The 17,021-nt window shown below is 36.7% G+C and overlaps 1 protein-coding gene across 3 annotated transcripts in view; it reads left to right on the forward strand.

Annotated features, from left to right (window-relative positions):
* The window catches only part of CCSER1 (coiled-coil serine rich protein 1), a 677,421-nt gene that overhangs the window by 286,859 nt on the left and 373,541 nt on the right, over positions 1-17,021 (forward strand). The gene's annotated exons all lie outside the window — the stretch shown is intronic.

The following is a 17,021-nucleotide window of genomic DNA, read 5'->3' on the forward strand; positions in this document are numbered from 1 at the left end:
TGTGTCACTTTTTCTCTTGACTTCACGGTATGCAGTGCCAGGACATTCAATGGCCTTAAGCAGAGCCTGACTCTTGGAAGAGGTCTCCTGAGGCCACCTGGGTATTCAGAGTGGTGCTGCGGCTGCAAGCAAAGTGGTTTCCTTGCCAGTTGTTTGCTCAGACAAGGAAGAAGGAAGTTGGGTTTTCAGCTCTGTTGTCTTAAATGTGTGTCATAATATGGACAAAGTTACACTCACAGGAACATCCCTTTTAAAACTTGCCCTTTCCCCAGTAACTTTCCACCTACTGTATGAAAACAATTCGTAGCTCGAGTTTCGTTTTCAGTAGCTTTGTGGTGACACTGAATTAAGGCTGAGGAAGTAGAATTAATGAAGTTTGATAATGTAAAGTTTGCATCTCTCCTGCACATGCATCCAGCACAGAAAATACCAGCCTCCTTCAGACTGGGCCAACCTCGTTAAAAAACTTTTTTTTTCTTTCTTCTTTTTCCCATATTTGTGTGATTCCTGTTACTAGAACGGTTAAGGACTGTGCTTGCTCGATGGGTTTCATCAATGGAGATACAGGTGATATATCCGTGGTCAGCTGTTCACTGATTCTTATACCACTTTTGGGGTTTAATGTTTTCAAGACCCCTAGCTCTCAATCAGATATGGCTGAAATTGAGCAATTGTGTGCCAAGATACTAGAGCCCACTTGTCTTTTTTCCTTGGGAAACCCCATTAAATGCACACTGAAGTCTACTCAACATTATAAGGCAGATCCGGTAGTTACTGTTTCTCCTTGTGCCTGGGATACCCCTAAGAAACATCACATACAAAGAAAGAGGCTGCTCTGCTCAGGTAAAGGTGTAAGAGGTACGAAAATCTAACTTGAAATAGTTACAATAAACTCTCATGCTTAATTTATCAGCTGAAGTAAGTAAACACTGTTCTATTTGCATTAGGAGCACTCTGACAAATACACCATAGAGCCTTTATTTATTTTTAAAGGAAATGGTGGTTGTATAACTCAAATGGGTTGTAAATTACTTCTTTGAAGTGGAATAGCTGCTCTAATACAAAAAAACGGAGGTATGGCTTCATATTAAAAGTCTCTTTCCTTTATATTTTATAGTAGAAAATGGTATAAGAAACTGAAAAAAAAGGGCAGGAAGCATTATTTCATCTTTCGGTTTTGGTCAGTTTTCAAAACGGGAAACATTTTCCTTTGGAATTCAAATAAAATGGAGGCCAGACCAAGAAAAAGTCAAATACATCTTACAGCCAATGCCCTGAAGTAGAAAGGAAAGTAATATAAAATGTAACAGTTTCTGTTATTTCTCCCCGACTCACTCCAAGAGAGAGCAATATTGTTCCAGAAGTAATGTGAATGACTAGTTTTACAAGCCATAACCCTCTCCAAATACTGTCAGTCTATAATATTGGCTTTTGATGACGGGATGATGCATTTCCCTTAGCAACACGATAATAACCTTTCACACCTCCTTGCTGTAGAAATGAAGATTGAAAACGAAATTCCATTCTGTGGTTCTGAAAACACAGATGTAACGAAGCAGGGCAGTATAAACGCTGCGTCTCTTTGGGATAGTTGAAGATCGCTGAGCTAATGAGCTTTTATATTAGACTGTGAAATGAAATCAAGCCCCTGTTCTCAATTGTACCTGGTTTTATACAAAGAAAAAGAGCTGTCCTTTCTTGGATTTTATCAATTCGTCATCAAAACAAAGTCTGCATTTCTGCATAAAGAATCCAAATCCTGTTATCATACTCTTATTACATCCAACTTCACTGAAGCAGATGCTTATGATTTTTAATCCCACAGGGTATGTGTTCTATAAATATGAAGGAGAACCTAAGCTTGTTCAATAACATTTTTAAGATTTTGAATTTAATCTGAAAAAAGTCAGAAGCAAGATTCTCATGACAGTACCTGCATGTTGCATCTTAGCTCTGGTAACACTGAACTCAGCTACTGTTTTCACAGTATATTGTGCATGCTGTGACATGCAGCACTGCCAGAAGATCCAAATCATCTGAGACCGTACTCGGGAATATTTGAAAGAAAGTCCTTTCCAGTACAGCAAGAGATACTCCAGCTTAGTCCATCGTATACTATTATATTCATGGAATCTTTATGGGGTTTTTGTGTTAAGATGGTACCTTTAAAGGAGTGTCAGTGCTGTCCAGCAAAAGGAGTAGAAACTTTTGAGTAAGAAATAAGAGTAGCCAACTCCAGTGCTATTGAATCCTTAAAGCAACCCTGAGAAAATGAAAACATAAAAGTACCATTAATGCCATTCAGCAACTTTGCTCCAGAACTGTTATAAATAGTGAAATAGCAATGGAAGTTGATTTTCCTTGAGGAAAAAACAACTTCACACAGTACCAGAAGTATAAGCAATTTTTCGTGTGGCTTCGGGTTTCTTCCTCCCTGTGGAGTTGACGACACGCACGCGTTAGGAGCAGTCTTCCCTAGCTGTGCTCTTAAAAAGCTTAGAAAAAAAATCCCGTTCAGACATGTATGCAGACAGTGCACTTTTGAAAAGCTTTTCTAAACCAATTTTTGATAAAACACTCATAGGCATTTCATTTTAGTGAGGGTTATTTTTATGTCAAATTTCAGCTTTGAATCCTCTGCTGTTTTCGGTGGTTTAAGCTATTTAAAAAAGCAAGATCTTTTTCTGTATTATGGGAAAAGTTTATTTCTTCTCTCACAAAAGAACATCTTCTTTGTTAGTGGTTTTTTACTTAAACTTTTCTATAGGGAGGAAACTTCCTTTGAACAGCACTTTATCTGTCTGTCCCTGTACAATATTTTGTGAAGAATTAGAGCCTTATCTTGGGGCAAAAAAGTTATGTTCCAGTTGAAAAATTTCAGAATTAAGAATTTGAAATGCAACAGAGCAGAATGGTATTTGTGATGCAACCTTAATTCAAGTGTTATTCTACATTGTAATAGCAAAACTGTAGCTGGCTCAAATGTGGTGACTTTTAGTTACGACTACTTACATCTATGCTCATAAGATGCAATTAAAAGTAATCTTGCCTTTCATTTAGAAGATGAGTGAAGGGGAGGGCATTTCTGAAATGTCAACTTACCAAGCAATGTCTCATCTGTTTTTTAGAACCTGTTCCTTTCTCCTACTCATTATACTGTGCTTTATTATAATAGTATTTTTTTTTATATTATTCTAAAATATAGTGACAGGCACTTTTAAGAAGGTACCTGTGACAGCCATTTAGTGCATAAGGTATCTAATGTTACCTAATTATACATTATCTGTTATAATGAGCACAGGTCTCACTGGTTATTAACCACGACCAAGTTGTAAATAATAACCATAATAGTAATTTATTGTAGCAATGTTTAATTACATTTGAATTCCATGATTGATCTCAACCAGGCTTTACTAATTGGCATTAAAGATAAGAAAAAAAATCCTTACATTCTTTCCTTTCTACTTTGAGGGAGCTGAGAATTTCCTTCAGCATTTATTATCTTACTGTGTTCTGCCTTCTGTAATTAATACTCTTGATGCCAATTCCCTGAGTAAGAAATGGAAGTGCTGACACAAGTAGCAAAAGCTAACAGACCTTAGCAGTGTTACCACTGCTGTAGGTCTAATAAGGTATAGATCTCTACTAAATTAGGCCTGTACTAATAGTTCTGCTGTTCATCCTGTAGCTCTACAGGCTCCTTAAACACGGATCTTTGCAGTCAATAATGGGCATGACTCTCTGGCAGCTGATTACATTTGTGCATACAACTTTAACAAGAGAAAAAATTTCTGTCTAGTCAATAATCAGATGAATATTTTTAGGGCAGATGTTTGGAATAATCAATATGACAGTCACAGTAATGATTGCTGGTTGGCCAAGGCAAGTTATTGTTGAGACTGTGACTTTACATATCTAGATAGAGAATGAAGTCTTGTCCGAAATTAGTGAGCAATGATGACAGCAAATTGCACCTGTAGTTCAAAAAGCTTTTTATACTAGTTGACACATAGCCAGCCTATTTACTCCCTCTTCCTTAAATACATTATTTCCAAAATTTTAAGTATTTGCTGGCACTTCTTTGAATAAGACGATTTGTTTTGTTTCGTTTTGTTTTCAGAACAGACTGTAATAATCACATAGACATTATGAGTCATGGGCAGATACAGGTTCAGTGATCCTCCTCCATAGGCTGGAGGCCTCATTAACTCTTGTCCCTCTCATTCCACCCTGCATGTGAGTTTCTGCCTCCACTGAGTAGCACGTAGGATCGGAAACCTCTGTGGGTTTTGTTTATTATAGAAATTTTTGTATTTTTATTAAAGTGTTATAGGAGTATGGAGTTATAGAAGTATGACTCAGTCAACCCCACCTCTCCTAATCTACCCGCCCTGATCTCCAGCTTATTTTAAACCAGTCTCATTGTTCCTCAGTGGTTTAATCGATTCCTCCCACTCTTACTTTTATTTCCTGTATCAGTATTCACTTTTCTCTATGACTCCTTATGTCTTACTGGTGTAGCACAGACTTTCAAAAGTCACGTCATCAGAGCGGCTTTCTGCCTTTGATGAAAGCCTTCAATTTTGTAATTTCTGGGAAGACTTACACATCTGATTTTTTTCACAGTTTATCATTGTAGTATATGAGATCTGCAGAAGCACTGAATTTTTTCTGAAGGTAGGAGTGAGAAGTAGGTATTATGGGTCCTATTGTAAGAAGCATCTATGCACCTATTTGCTGTCTTTTCCTTTTGCTCAGCAGCTCTGTGCACTTTTCCTAAGGAACAGGGCTCTGCCAGCAAGTCTGTCTTGAGTAGAACGACATCACCTGTTTCATCAGTAATATTTGGATCAGCTCATCCAGCAGGCTGGGGATGTGGCTGGGAAATTCTCCTCCTGAGCTTTGACTCACCTGAAACAGAGTGACAAAGAAAAACATCATCAAAACAGAGCTCAATGGAAGCTTTAAAAAATCATGTTTGCCCAGTTTTCCCTTGACCTAATAATTTCTTTCAAGTCTTGTTTATCCTGGCCTGTAAATTGAGTCTAGGAAACAAGTTGTCTCTCTCCCAACAGGCCCTCTGTCTGCTGTTGATTCTGACTTCTTGCTCGTGTTGAAAATACACTATGTTTGTGGCCAAATTTGAACACATCTGTATGTACCTTATAAGTGTCCATTGAACAAGCTGTCCTGTACACTGTGGAACCAGAAATGTCTATCTCTTCCTGCAAGTTTTGAAAGGACGAGATACAGAAGACAATGGAGCTACTGTATAATCTAAAAATACTGCTATACAATTTTAGGAATACTGTATGTGAGTTAATCATTCAGGTAATGTTACTGCTTAACTATTTCAGTTTAGACTTCCCTACGTGAAAGTATTTGATTTACCTCTCTTAGGGGAAATGGGATGAGCAAGAAGAAACAAATAGACTAAATAAGTTATCTCCCAAGGCAGAGTAAAGATCAGGATGGAAGATTGCCTCCAAGGCTGGGGCTCCAACTTTGTTTGGTTAGTGGCACTAATTAACCAATCTAAGTGTAATGAAGCATTAAAAACCAGACTGTAGAAGAGAGTGAACACAAAGAACCCGTCAATGGATATTCTTTTCTGAATGACTGACTTATAGTTAAGGAAGAATTTATCACCAGACCAAGACAGAAGTTGTCTTGAGTGCCTGTGGGTAACTATACCTGCCAGGTTTCATGTATGGAGAAGACAGACAAATATTTACACATTCTGAACAGAAGATGCTATTTCCTGAGATTACCATTTCCTTCAGGGCTTGCAGCTCCAAGTTAGGTGGAAAAACAAAATACACAAAGGGAGGTAATAGCTGAAGGCCCTAACACCCGAAATGCGGGATCATTCAAGAAAACCTGTGTGAGCTCAGAAGTACGTTTGTCCTGGTATGAGGACATTTTACAAGATTTAGCTTTTTTTCCCCCTCTATTAATTTTCTTTTTTCCTTTTTTTTTTTTTTTTTTTCAAAAAAAGTAATTGTTGTTGCGGGAACTGCAGGTACAATGTATGTAATTTCCCATTGTCACTGATATAATTACTGAAAAAATCAAGAATGAGACTGGGAACTACGCCTGAGTTGCCTGATTTCTTTCTGCCTCTATTCCTTGATCATAGCTGCCTGCCTTTCCCGAATTTTGTGAACATGCGTTCTCTTTTATTTTAGTAAGTTTTCCTTAATTTATTGAAACTTTCTTCTTAGAGTGAGGATTCGTTCAATATTTCAAAATTGGAAGCCATTGGCTTACGCAAAAATTGATGCTTTTAATGCTATACATTTAGTTATTTTCTCAGCAAGGCACATACAGAAAAAGGAGTAGTGTCTGTCTTACTAAAATCTCCAAAAGCAACCAGAAACTCAAATGATACTTCAACCAAAAGCATGCAGAGTAAGTATCATTACTTTTTTTTTTTTTCAGTTAACAGGATTTCCAGCATAACTTAAAAATTAATGTAATCAGTACTACAAAATATTAGGTTCATTGAGGTTTCTTCCCTCAGGCAGACACACAATCACACAATGAATTCTGATACATATCTGCAGGGTAAGTTTTTCCTGCTGAGTACTCTAAGATTAAAAAGTCATAAAACCTGTAGCATTATAGGTTGCTGAAAACATGTTATCACTACAACTATGAAAAAAAAATTTCTTGAAGCTTCATGGAAGCTCAGGATATCCCCAGTAAGAGCACTTAAAAGTTCATCCTAATAATCTCAATACAGATAGTAAATCCTCCTTGGCTAGGGACAGATATACATAAGTAAATCTGGGAGAGGGCATTGGCATTTGGAAAATGTGATGAACATTCTTTTAGTGAGCAGAATTATTCCAATGGTTTTGGAGAGAAATTCTGTTTAAATCAATGGTACAGTGCCCACTGACTACAGTGGCATGTACCTTCGGGTCATGAATTATGTCAGAAGCATTGATTACTTTAGAAGTGAAAATGTAACTCTCTACTGACCGTTTTAACCCCATCAATTATTTTAGAGGTGAAAATGTAAATCTATATTGACCATTCCAACCCAAGAGTATTTTTATGGTTGTATTTTTGTAAATAAGATAAAATTGGAGTGTTCGAATAAATGTCATTCAATACAATTAAAAGGTAGGACTGTTTGCAATGCAAGAATTTATTTAATAGTAATGATTCAGTTTCCAATATGTGTTAGAGCGATAGATATTTTCTTCCTAGACTAAATAAACAAGCCAGGGACTTAAAAATGGATTTCCTACATCTCAGATAAGTATTCTCACAGGAACAGGTGGTCTGGTCTCTTTCTCTCTTTCTGTCCAGTGATTGCATTTTCCACCTAGAAAACCTTTCAAAAACACTTGCATGGAAACTTACCATGTTTTTGGGAAAATTAAAAAATCAGCTTCATCAAATAAAAGTTTTCAAATGGAAGACATCTGTTAAAAAGTTCCTTGACTCTTCTATTAAAACAGTATAAACAAATTTCTCAGTGTCTGAATAAGTAATGTTAATGATCCAGCTACATGTTTTCAAACATAATCCATTACTGTGGGAAATACAGGTTTCACGTTTTGAAATTCTTATCAAGTTAGATGTCTCAAAAGTATGACACTAAAAATTACTGACTGATTTTGATAACGCTCTCCTAGAGTTTAGAGAGACAGATATTTTGGTGAGCAATTTAGACTGCCATTAAGGAGAGTGGGATATATTCTGTTAATTTTAATCACCTGAAATTAAAGGCAAGATTTAACTGCTGAAGCACAGACACCTTGTGCCACTTCAGAAATGCAGCTAGATCTTGCTTTTTCTTCTGCTGCCTCTTTAGTAGAGCAGACAAAGTATTGAGATATGGTGAGTGCTGCATTGCTATAGTTTGATTTTTGTCATGTTCCTGTTTTTTTTTTCCTCTTTGAGTTTGTCCCTTGGTTATGCTGTGTCTCTTGGTAGGTTATAATCTCTGTTGCAAGCCATGCGTGTATGCTGGGCTATTTAATTTTGCTTAGGAAACTGGCTTGTATGGGAGGCTTTGATTGTGTGATACAACTGATCTAGATGACTTACAATGCTCGGTTGGGACTTTCCAAATGCTTTTCCTCTTCCCACCAACCTTTGTGTGGTTGTATAATGTTGAAGCTAATTTTGTGGGGAGAAAAAAAAAAAGTCTCTGTATTTAAATATTAAAAATATAATATGATTCTGGTATTATTGGGGTAAGTTTCTTGTTTCTGAAAGGTGTGATGTACTCTGATTTTAACCCATAATGTGCATTTCATTTACTCTCTGCCCTTTTCTTTGCTTCCAGTACAGTTCAGTACACTGATGATTGGTAGTGAAATGTATTTGTGTGTTTAAGGTGACCTTTCCATGCCTCATCATTTTTTTTTGAGAATCATCAAGTTGTCTTTTGCCTTTTTAACACAATTTTTTTTAAAAATAGGACAAGTAAAAGACATTTTATCTGTTTGTTGTAAGGTTCTTATATATGGCTGAACGATCTGGCTCTTAATAGTAGTCCAGGAAAGACTCATCAGATGTGTAGAATAAGTAATCTCTTTATTCAGGCTTCTTCATTTATCAGAGATTGATAAGAGTCCTGAAAAATATTGAGGATGGAGATAATGGAAAGTGTCAGTTTTATTTCTTTGTAAAAGGTCGAAAATCTAGTCTCTAGGCTGTGGGTATGTTGCATTGGTGTCATGGGGAACATGTATAGGAAAATGCCATTCCTACTTCAAGAAGCTTACAGGTAACTGACAATTTTATAAAATACTGTAATCTTTAGATTATATACATTTCTAAACACTTTTTTCATAAACAGGTGTGGATATGATTCACTTACAAATTGCTGTTTAAAAGAAAGAAAAAAGACCAAAGGGAAAAAAAGAGCACTGCCTTTGTGGTTAAAGGAGTTGATAATGGAAGGGTTGGAAAAAAGCCCGTAAATGGACTAAGTCACTTGATTCTGGTCAGGTTATTAAGGAACAAAATATTCAGTGGATTGTCTGACATGAATTCATGAGGAACACATGAACCAAGGAAGAATTTTTTTTTTCTCTTTGATTTGATATTTTATAGGAAGGATGAGTCCTATAGATGAGAAGAAATAACCCAATTTTAATTTGGATAAGGCTTTCTCAGTGTTTTAAACTTGCACAGCTATGAGGGGAAGAGCTGTACACTGTTACGCGTAGCCTTGTGATAGATTTTAGAATTTTAAATGAGTTCTGGAAGATTAAATTAAGGCTAATGAGGGCTTAGTGGAAAAAAGTTCTCTTTAGGTACATGACAGATTGTAGACATGTCTGATTCCCAGATCTGTATCTGTAAAATTTGATGTTTGTTTGTTCTCATAAAAGGCACTTCATAGGATAATGAATATTTCACTTCACAGGATCTAGCTTATAATTTCACTTCATAGGATCTGGCTTTGTAGTTAATTCTGAACAATTTTTGATCTTGGTTTGAGCAAAAAACAATGAACATTTATCTCAAAATAATTGTAGCTTTTAATGGGATTAAGATTAGTAAGGACATCGCGGATCAAGATGTATGACCAATGAATGGATAGGTATCCTTAAGTACAGAACTGAGGATTTGAAAAAGGATAGGAGAAATGTTTTACCATTGGTGATGAGTAGTTCAGTTCAGTTCCCAGGCAGCAGATAATGAAGTTCATCACTGTCAGCAGCAGGGTTGCTGTGTGTTAGGAGTTGGGAATGAGAGGGACCTCCTCTGCCTCCCTGCCAGTTCTTTTAGTATTTACTCTCAGCAGTATTTTTTAGTCCCAATCATAATTTGATTAAAGTCACCTTAGACAGTGTTTTCATCCCCTAATGGTTTTGTTTCTTTGGCGTCTATCTCCGTTGCTTGACATCAACATTTCTGTTTGCTGTAATTGGTACATTTCTGGATGTCATCAGTAACCAAGAAAAGAATGAAAAAGCATGATTGGTTTTATTTATTTTTATTCTCCCTTCCATATGGCAGGATCCTTCCAAAACAGAGTGAAGTTTCATATTTATGTGACTTTATAGAGCGAATCTTTAAACCAGTAACTAGAAGTATGGTTCAGGAAGAAAATTGGTGTATCTGAAAACTGAACAAAGGGAAGATTGGGTCTGAGGAATAAAGAGGTGTTTTCAAAGGCAATTAAATATCTTTTTTTTCTTTTTTTTTTTTTTACAAGCAACATCAAACAAATACTATTGCTGAAGTTTTTTCTTTACCTTTCGCTAAAATTCCTGGACCCTCACCTTTTACACACGCACAAATACACACACATGCACAAATTAACTTTTTTTTGTACTATAAAAGAAAAATTCTGAAGATACTAAATATTGTTTTCATGCTGTTATTGCAACTGTGAAGTAGGATGAAGTTAGGATACTGTTTGAAAGGTGAGCTCGGAATGTAGAGTTGGCTTGTTATTGTTTCTGTGTGATTGTTTGGATTGCTATAGGTCAATTTTCTTTGTTTGATCGAATTTTCAGTGTCTTTGGACATAAAGTAAGTGTTCCAGTATTTGCAAGTTCGATAGCCCAGCGTCTTTCTGCAAGCAGTTCTGGATATGCATTCGCTGCTCTGTCCACAGTGTGCTCTGCTCACTGAGAAGCACTAAGAGAAGGGATTTTGCAGAAAGGAAAGGAGTTTGTCAAACCTGACCACTTGAATTCTAGTCGTCATATTGATATAGAATTAAATTTGGAGAAGAAACGTTTTTTCTGTCCCATGGAAATGTCAGACACTTCAGACGTTCTTCTGTTTTGCACAGGCATGAAACAAGCAGATTATAAACTAAGTTGTTTGCCCACCCTTAGTTATAAGCGTCAAACCTTTTAGCTGTGATAGTAAGGTATTTGTCATAATTGGAAATGACCAGAATGGTACTTGTGGCTTCTTCGTATCTTCATTGTTTTGCTTAACACTCTGCTATATTATTGAGGACACTCCTTTAATTGCAAATTTGCATATTTGATGTTTATTAGTATGCTTACAAGCATTTTGAATGAATAATATATACAGGCCTCTAAGTTATTCATCCTTTAAGCTTTTTGCTTCAGTCTCCTCTTTTGACTATCTTTATTCTCTCTCCCTCTACAACCACAGAATGGTTGATTCCAGTAGTCTTCATCTGATTTCCATAATTATTCTCAGTGATGTGATGCATAAGGATGAATGCAAATTTGTTAGCAAAATGATAATTCCTTATCATTACAAGAAAAAAAAAAACAACACCGATATCTGCCAATAGATTAAACCAACATTATTATTGGGTTTAAACTGCTTTATAAAGCAGTATCCACTTATATCTGAGACATAAAGAGGTCCTTAGAGTAAATGAAATTAATTGGGAAAAAATTAACAAATGTTATGAAGCTGTCTTTTTTTTATATATATCAGTACTGCAATCATATAAATGCTACTCACATATCACCTAGATATCTTCAGCATGCAGGGGACTGATCATCATAAATAGTCATTAATTCTGAGGTGTTGAAGCTCTTGCAAGAGCTAATCCTCACAACAGTCTTATAGGATGAAGAGGCGTTATCTTCCTTTCACAGAAAGAGGCTCGAGGTATTTCCACTATTTTGGTGATACTGCATGCTGTCCTGGTCTCAGGCTGGGAAACTGATTCTGTTTTTCCCGGTTTCAATTTCCAGCTGTTAGTTATTCCTCACTGAACTGTATCTAACTCAAAGGGCTAATCTTCCCACTTAAAACAAGAATTCTGCAACTCCTTTGCTACCCAAACAGGGGAGCCAAGCCCTCTCTGCAAACGTATTTTCCCATTCACAATCATATGTAGGAAATGAGAATTATTCTTTAAATAAAGAAGTGGTATGAGAAGGATATTGATTATCATTTAAGATAACTTTCAATTCAGTATGGCATTAAATAGAGAAGTAATTGGTACTATGTGACACGTCTGTTCCCTGTATAATACTAAAAATGCTTAAAGGAATTGAAAGATAGCTTGTAAAAACTCTCAAGTTTGCATCATATTATTTGATGGGAAATGTAGAGTGTTAAATATTCCTTTGTACAGTTCTTATTATTTTCTATCTACAGAGTCCTTCTCATGTCCTATGGAAGTGAGTTTCATATTTTTTTCTGTTTTATGTTGTTTCTCCTCTGGTCTGTACACCAAGGGCTTTAAGTGTGGAAATAAAAATGGCAACTATTTGCTAAAAAAAATTTAGTCACTTTTCTGCCACAAGGAGATGAGATGAGGTATAAATGTCCAATTGTATTCAGTCCCTTCTCTAATATTTTCATAATTCTTTTTTTGTGGTTTATGGAAGTCATAATTGCTCACCTGTTTATAGGAATATCTTGCATACCTCCATGAATCATTCAGATCAACAGTGCAGGCAGCTTTGTGATGCAGTTAGCTTAAAAGAGTATTCCCAGAAGGGTGCAAAAAGTCAAAACTAACTGAATCTGAGCAAGAGCATGCCTCACCAGGGAACAGATTAAGTTAAATTGGCTTATGCTTATGATTTAAAGTGCATCAAATGTTCTTTTGTGATGTATCTAAGAAGCTGTTATTTGACTGTCCAATTGCAGCAGCTTCATCCTTTCAGGCTGTATTGGCAGGCTGAAAAATATGACTAAACATGTTGCGAACCAGAGTGCAGCTGATCACTTTGTCAGGTGCTTGTATCACTCTGATTGTAGGTGACTTGTCAGGACAAAGGTAAGAAATATATGACTGCAAACGAAGGCAGCATTTAATGTCAGTGCAAGTCTAACGGCAGAGAAACAAGTAGTCAAGAAATAGTGATGTGACTTAAGTCAAATAGAAGATCAGAAGCAAACGAAGTGCCTGCTCTGTGTGTTTGAAGAGCTCGGTATGGTGATTCTGTAGGCTCTTGCAGGCCAGAGGTTTGAGGCTTGTTATTTCACTTAGCCAAAGCCAAAGGGAGTCCAAGTCCTGCAGTTGCAGGGTTTCTGGGCAATCAGTTCTGCCAAAAATGCACAATTCAGGATGGATGGATAGATGGGTGAATGTATGGACAGATGGGTGGATGTTAGATAATGTCAAATGGATCGTGCCACTCTCTCCTGTGTAATGAAGGAATGATGCCTCCCAGGTCCCTTCCAAAGCGTAATATGTGCACTGTGGGACACCACTGACGTATAGTTTGGACCAGTGACTGAAGCAGCAATTAAAATTACCATCCTACTCAATTTGACTAATGTTGTACTTTGTACCTGCATTAAATTAGTCTGAAGGCAGATTAATGTAAAAGAGATACTTTTAACCTGACTTTTCTGCATTACAAAACTTAGAGTGCTGCTAGGGAAATTCATCAAAAGGTTCAGCTGGAAAGATATCCCTGCAGATATACAATATACATAAGCTGTGCTATTCTGCTTTTCAGCCATACCGGCCTGTTATCAGCAATTTTTTTTTTTTTTTTTCAGTTGAGATGTAGTTTTCATAGGCTCAATTAAGGCTTAAGAATGATTAAAGGAAGTTACCTACGAGTCTCTTGGGTTAAGGAAGTACATTTTCTTTAAATGAATCAAGTAACATCTTCATTCCTTGGTATGTGGATGTTATTAGAATGGAAAAAAAAAAAGCAAAACCACCTGACTATCATGCTGTGGCTAATGGAGCATTAGGCTGTTGAGCAAAACCAAGAATTTGGCAGCATAACCAAACTGTTTACAACCAAGATGTTTAGTGGAATTTGCCAATTTTTAGGTTAACTCAACACAGAAGCCATCTTTCTTTGCCCTGCATGAGTTCTGTTTATCAGGTGACTCTTTCCATCTGTTTTTTTTTTTCCTATCTTGTCTTAAATAACATGTTCATCATTTCACCCTCTTGACTTGGTTTTGACTCTGTGATATCAATTGTAACAGAGCAAAATTATTGCATAAAATACTACATGACTAGCACCAGAAAAGCTCTCCCCTATAAATATTTTACCTAAAAAAAAGGATTCAAATACAGTTTGTGATGTGACAGTTGATGTTAGTCCTGTTTATAAATAAAAATGCTTATGCACAATATGATGAGAGAGAAACACTGCTTGTATGCATAGAGGGGAGGATTTCTTTTGCACCCCTGGAAAAAAGAGATCATGAGAAATATGAGCATCTTACGAGATTTTACTCTGTCATACCAGCTTCTTGTAGATTGACTCGTACTCCTTTGCAATCTTTTAGGAAATTAAATTTTTAAAAGTAATGATTTGGGGGCTTGTTGGGATTTTTATGGAGAGACAATTATATTTCAGACTGCAGTTCTTTGGGCCACAGTGTAGCCTTTTTCCCGGTGGTGTCATTAGGATTCTCCTGCAGAGGAGGTTGAACTCCACTTGTTACGGTATTGTTCAGCAAAGAGGAACATGCTCACTGCTCTTGACGAATTGTGATAGCCATTTCTGATATTAAAACCATTTGGCATGAAAATTAGTATTTACTGGTATCATGATGATATAAACAAAACAGCAGTAATGCAACAGACTCCAAAGAAACACCTTACAGAAATTATGGAAATTTATTTAAGCTGCAACTTTATCTGTAAAATCATTTAAAAGTGCTGAATAAAAATCTGATAGATAAAATGACTACAAAGTAGCTTTAAAAAGGTACAAACTCCTAGTCAGTTATCCAGGAATACATTGGTGTTACAGCCTTAGCAAAATGATATACTTGTAGGGATGCTATTACTTTTATGACAGCTATCATCTCACTGTGAAGAGTCAACTGAGGACACCCATTGTCACTTTAAAATTCAATTTAAAAGTTCATATTGTTAACTGTTTCATTCCTAATCTGAAGAAGGATACAGCAAGCATTACTGTACCTGCATAATTTCCTACATGTTTTTTTTTAGGAGTGTCAACTGTTATTTATATGCCAGATAGGAGCATTATAAGAACAAGCCGATAAGCCAAGAAAAGCTAAGAGACATATTCCGATGGGCAGCACATATGGTCACTAGAAGAAAGCTAGCATGACGTGACAATTTGTCCTAACATGATACTCATTTCTGATTTGTCTTTTGTATGCACTGAAGTTCCATTTGGTTGAACTTGCTAATTTACTTTTCTTGTCAGAGACTGAAAGAAGTCGTTATTCAATGAATTGCAGACAAACAAGAATTATCCAGGAAAAGTAAAAATGCGTAGTTTTAGGGCAACAGATCTCTTGCATTTGTGAACCAAATCAATATATGTTATTAGGCTAGAGCTTATTTAAATAACTATTAGGCTACAATTATTAGCCTTGAAGTAATTTTTTATGTTTTAAACTTCATGCACGTAACAAATTTAGGCAGATTTTTTGATGTTCTGAGTTCTGCTGAGCTCTATTCAACAGTGGATGCTTGGTATGTGAGCAAGGATCCTCAGTTTTGTGAAAGACCTATGCTGTTTTCTCGTAGAGGTGGAATATGGCTGCTTTCTTCATTGTATTTGAGAGTTGTGTGAAAAACATTCTGAAAGCATATATAAATGTGAAGGTCAGGGATTGATACTGTCCATTATAATTTGAACTGCGAAGATGACTTAATCCAGAATAGAATTTGATAATCCAAAATGACCTTGTTTTAACCAAAAAAAGTTGTTAAGAGGAGGAATGGAAGATACATCTGTGTAGCAGATGACCTTCAGAATGAATCGTATGCTTGCCAATCTTTATTACAGGTGTGAAATTCTTAAAAGTATTAAAAAAAAAAAAGTCACCACAACAATGTATATATAATACAGATTGTCAGGTCTGCTGTGCTCTGTTGGGCAGGCATGAAGTTGTTGAATGTTTTCAAGGTCATAAACCACTCAGGAGGTGTGAACTTCCCTAGTTCTTTTCTTTAAAAATAGATTATCATTCTTTGATTTAAGGGGGAGCAGGAGTTTGAAAATTCTCTAAAGTAATAAAGCAAAAGGAGAAATTACGCCACAGAGCAGTGAAGAAGTGACTTAAACAGCTTGTCAGTGAAAGAAAATCCACATCTCATGATCTTTCACTTTGCTGCTTGGTGCTTCTCTAGTTTAATCTCATTTCAAACTTGGTATAATTTCAAGCTCCCAGAAGAGGCAGTCACATTCCCAGCCTCACTTCTCTTCTGCCTTCACACCTGTTTATATGTGAGCTCCCTGTTTTAATTTGACTCTACTTGCTTGCATACAGGTGGGACATGAGCTGGGATGAGGAAAGGGCAGGACCGTGTCTCTTGGACGCAGGACCTGCTCTTTCCAGTAAGCTATTAATTGAACTGTAAACCCGAGACAAGTCACTTACAGTAAGTGGCGGTCTTTTACGTCATCAGTTAAACAAGACTTTCTTTTTCCTTGTGTGACAAGCTTGAGCAAAATTATCTAAATGAAACAACTTTCAGTAACTTTGTAGGTGACAATGACCTGGTCTGGTCAAGAAAGATCATCTAAGCATCCAGCTTCGACTAGAATATGCTCCCAGTGTAATGATAACCAATGGAGAGCAAAGATGCCAGGAATGAGAATGTAGTTTCTCAGACAATGGGACTCTGGTACATAAAGAGAAGCCCCAGAAGACTTACCTGAGAAGCATTATAGGTGGCAGGACTGGACTAGGCACTGAGAGTTCAGCTTTGCACCACTGTCACTGAGCAAATGCAATGTAATAACTAAGTGCAGGAGGTAGTCGAGTGTTGTGTGAGATGACTGATGCTTTTCTGCTCAAGAAAACAGAACAATTTTTACCTAAGTCCATATAAACAAATAAGCATTATACAGGGGCAGATGAGGAAGGTCGCAGGGATCTGGGGGCTATAGTGAGGGTGGCCAGCTGGCCTCCGCAGGCACTCTTGGGCCGCTGGCCAGCAAAGAGGTAAAGATATCTCCCATGGCATGGGGGCAGCTGTGAAGTGACTGTGGTTTCATTCAGTTCTCCCTAGAAAACTCAGTTTTCTTGTCTTGAGAAAATATGTGTTCTTGTTTCAATCCTAACAGAGCCTTTGGGTTGTGTGAGTTAAAGGCCCTTCAGACCTCTTTAGGGAGTTTTTCAGAAGTTTAATATAA

Source organism: Tauraco erythrolophus, chromosome 5 (genome assembly GCF_009769465.1).
Source record: "Tauraco erythrolophus isolate bTauEry1 chromosome 5, bTauEry1.pri, whole genome shotgun sequence".
Taxonomy (NCBI): Eukaryota; Metazoa; Chordata; class Aves; order Musophagiformes; family Musophagidae; genus Tauraco; species Tauraco erythrolophus.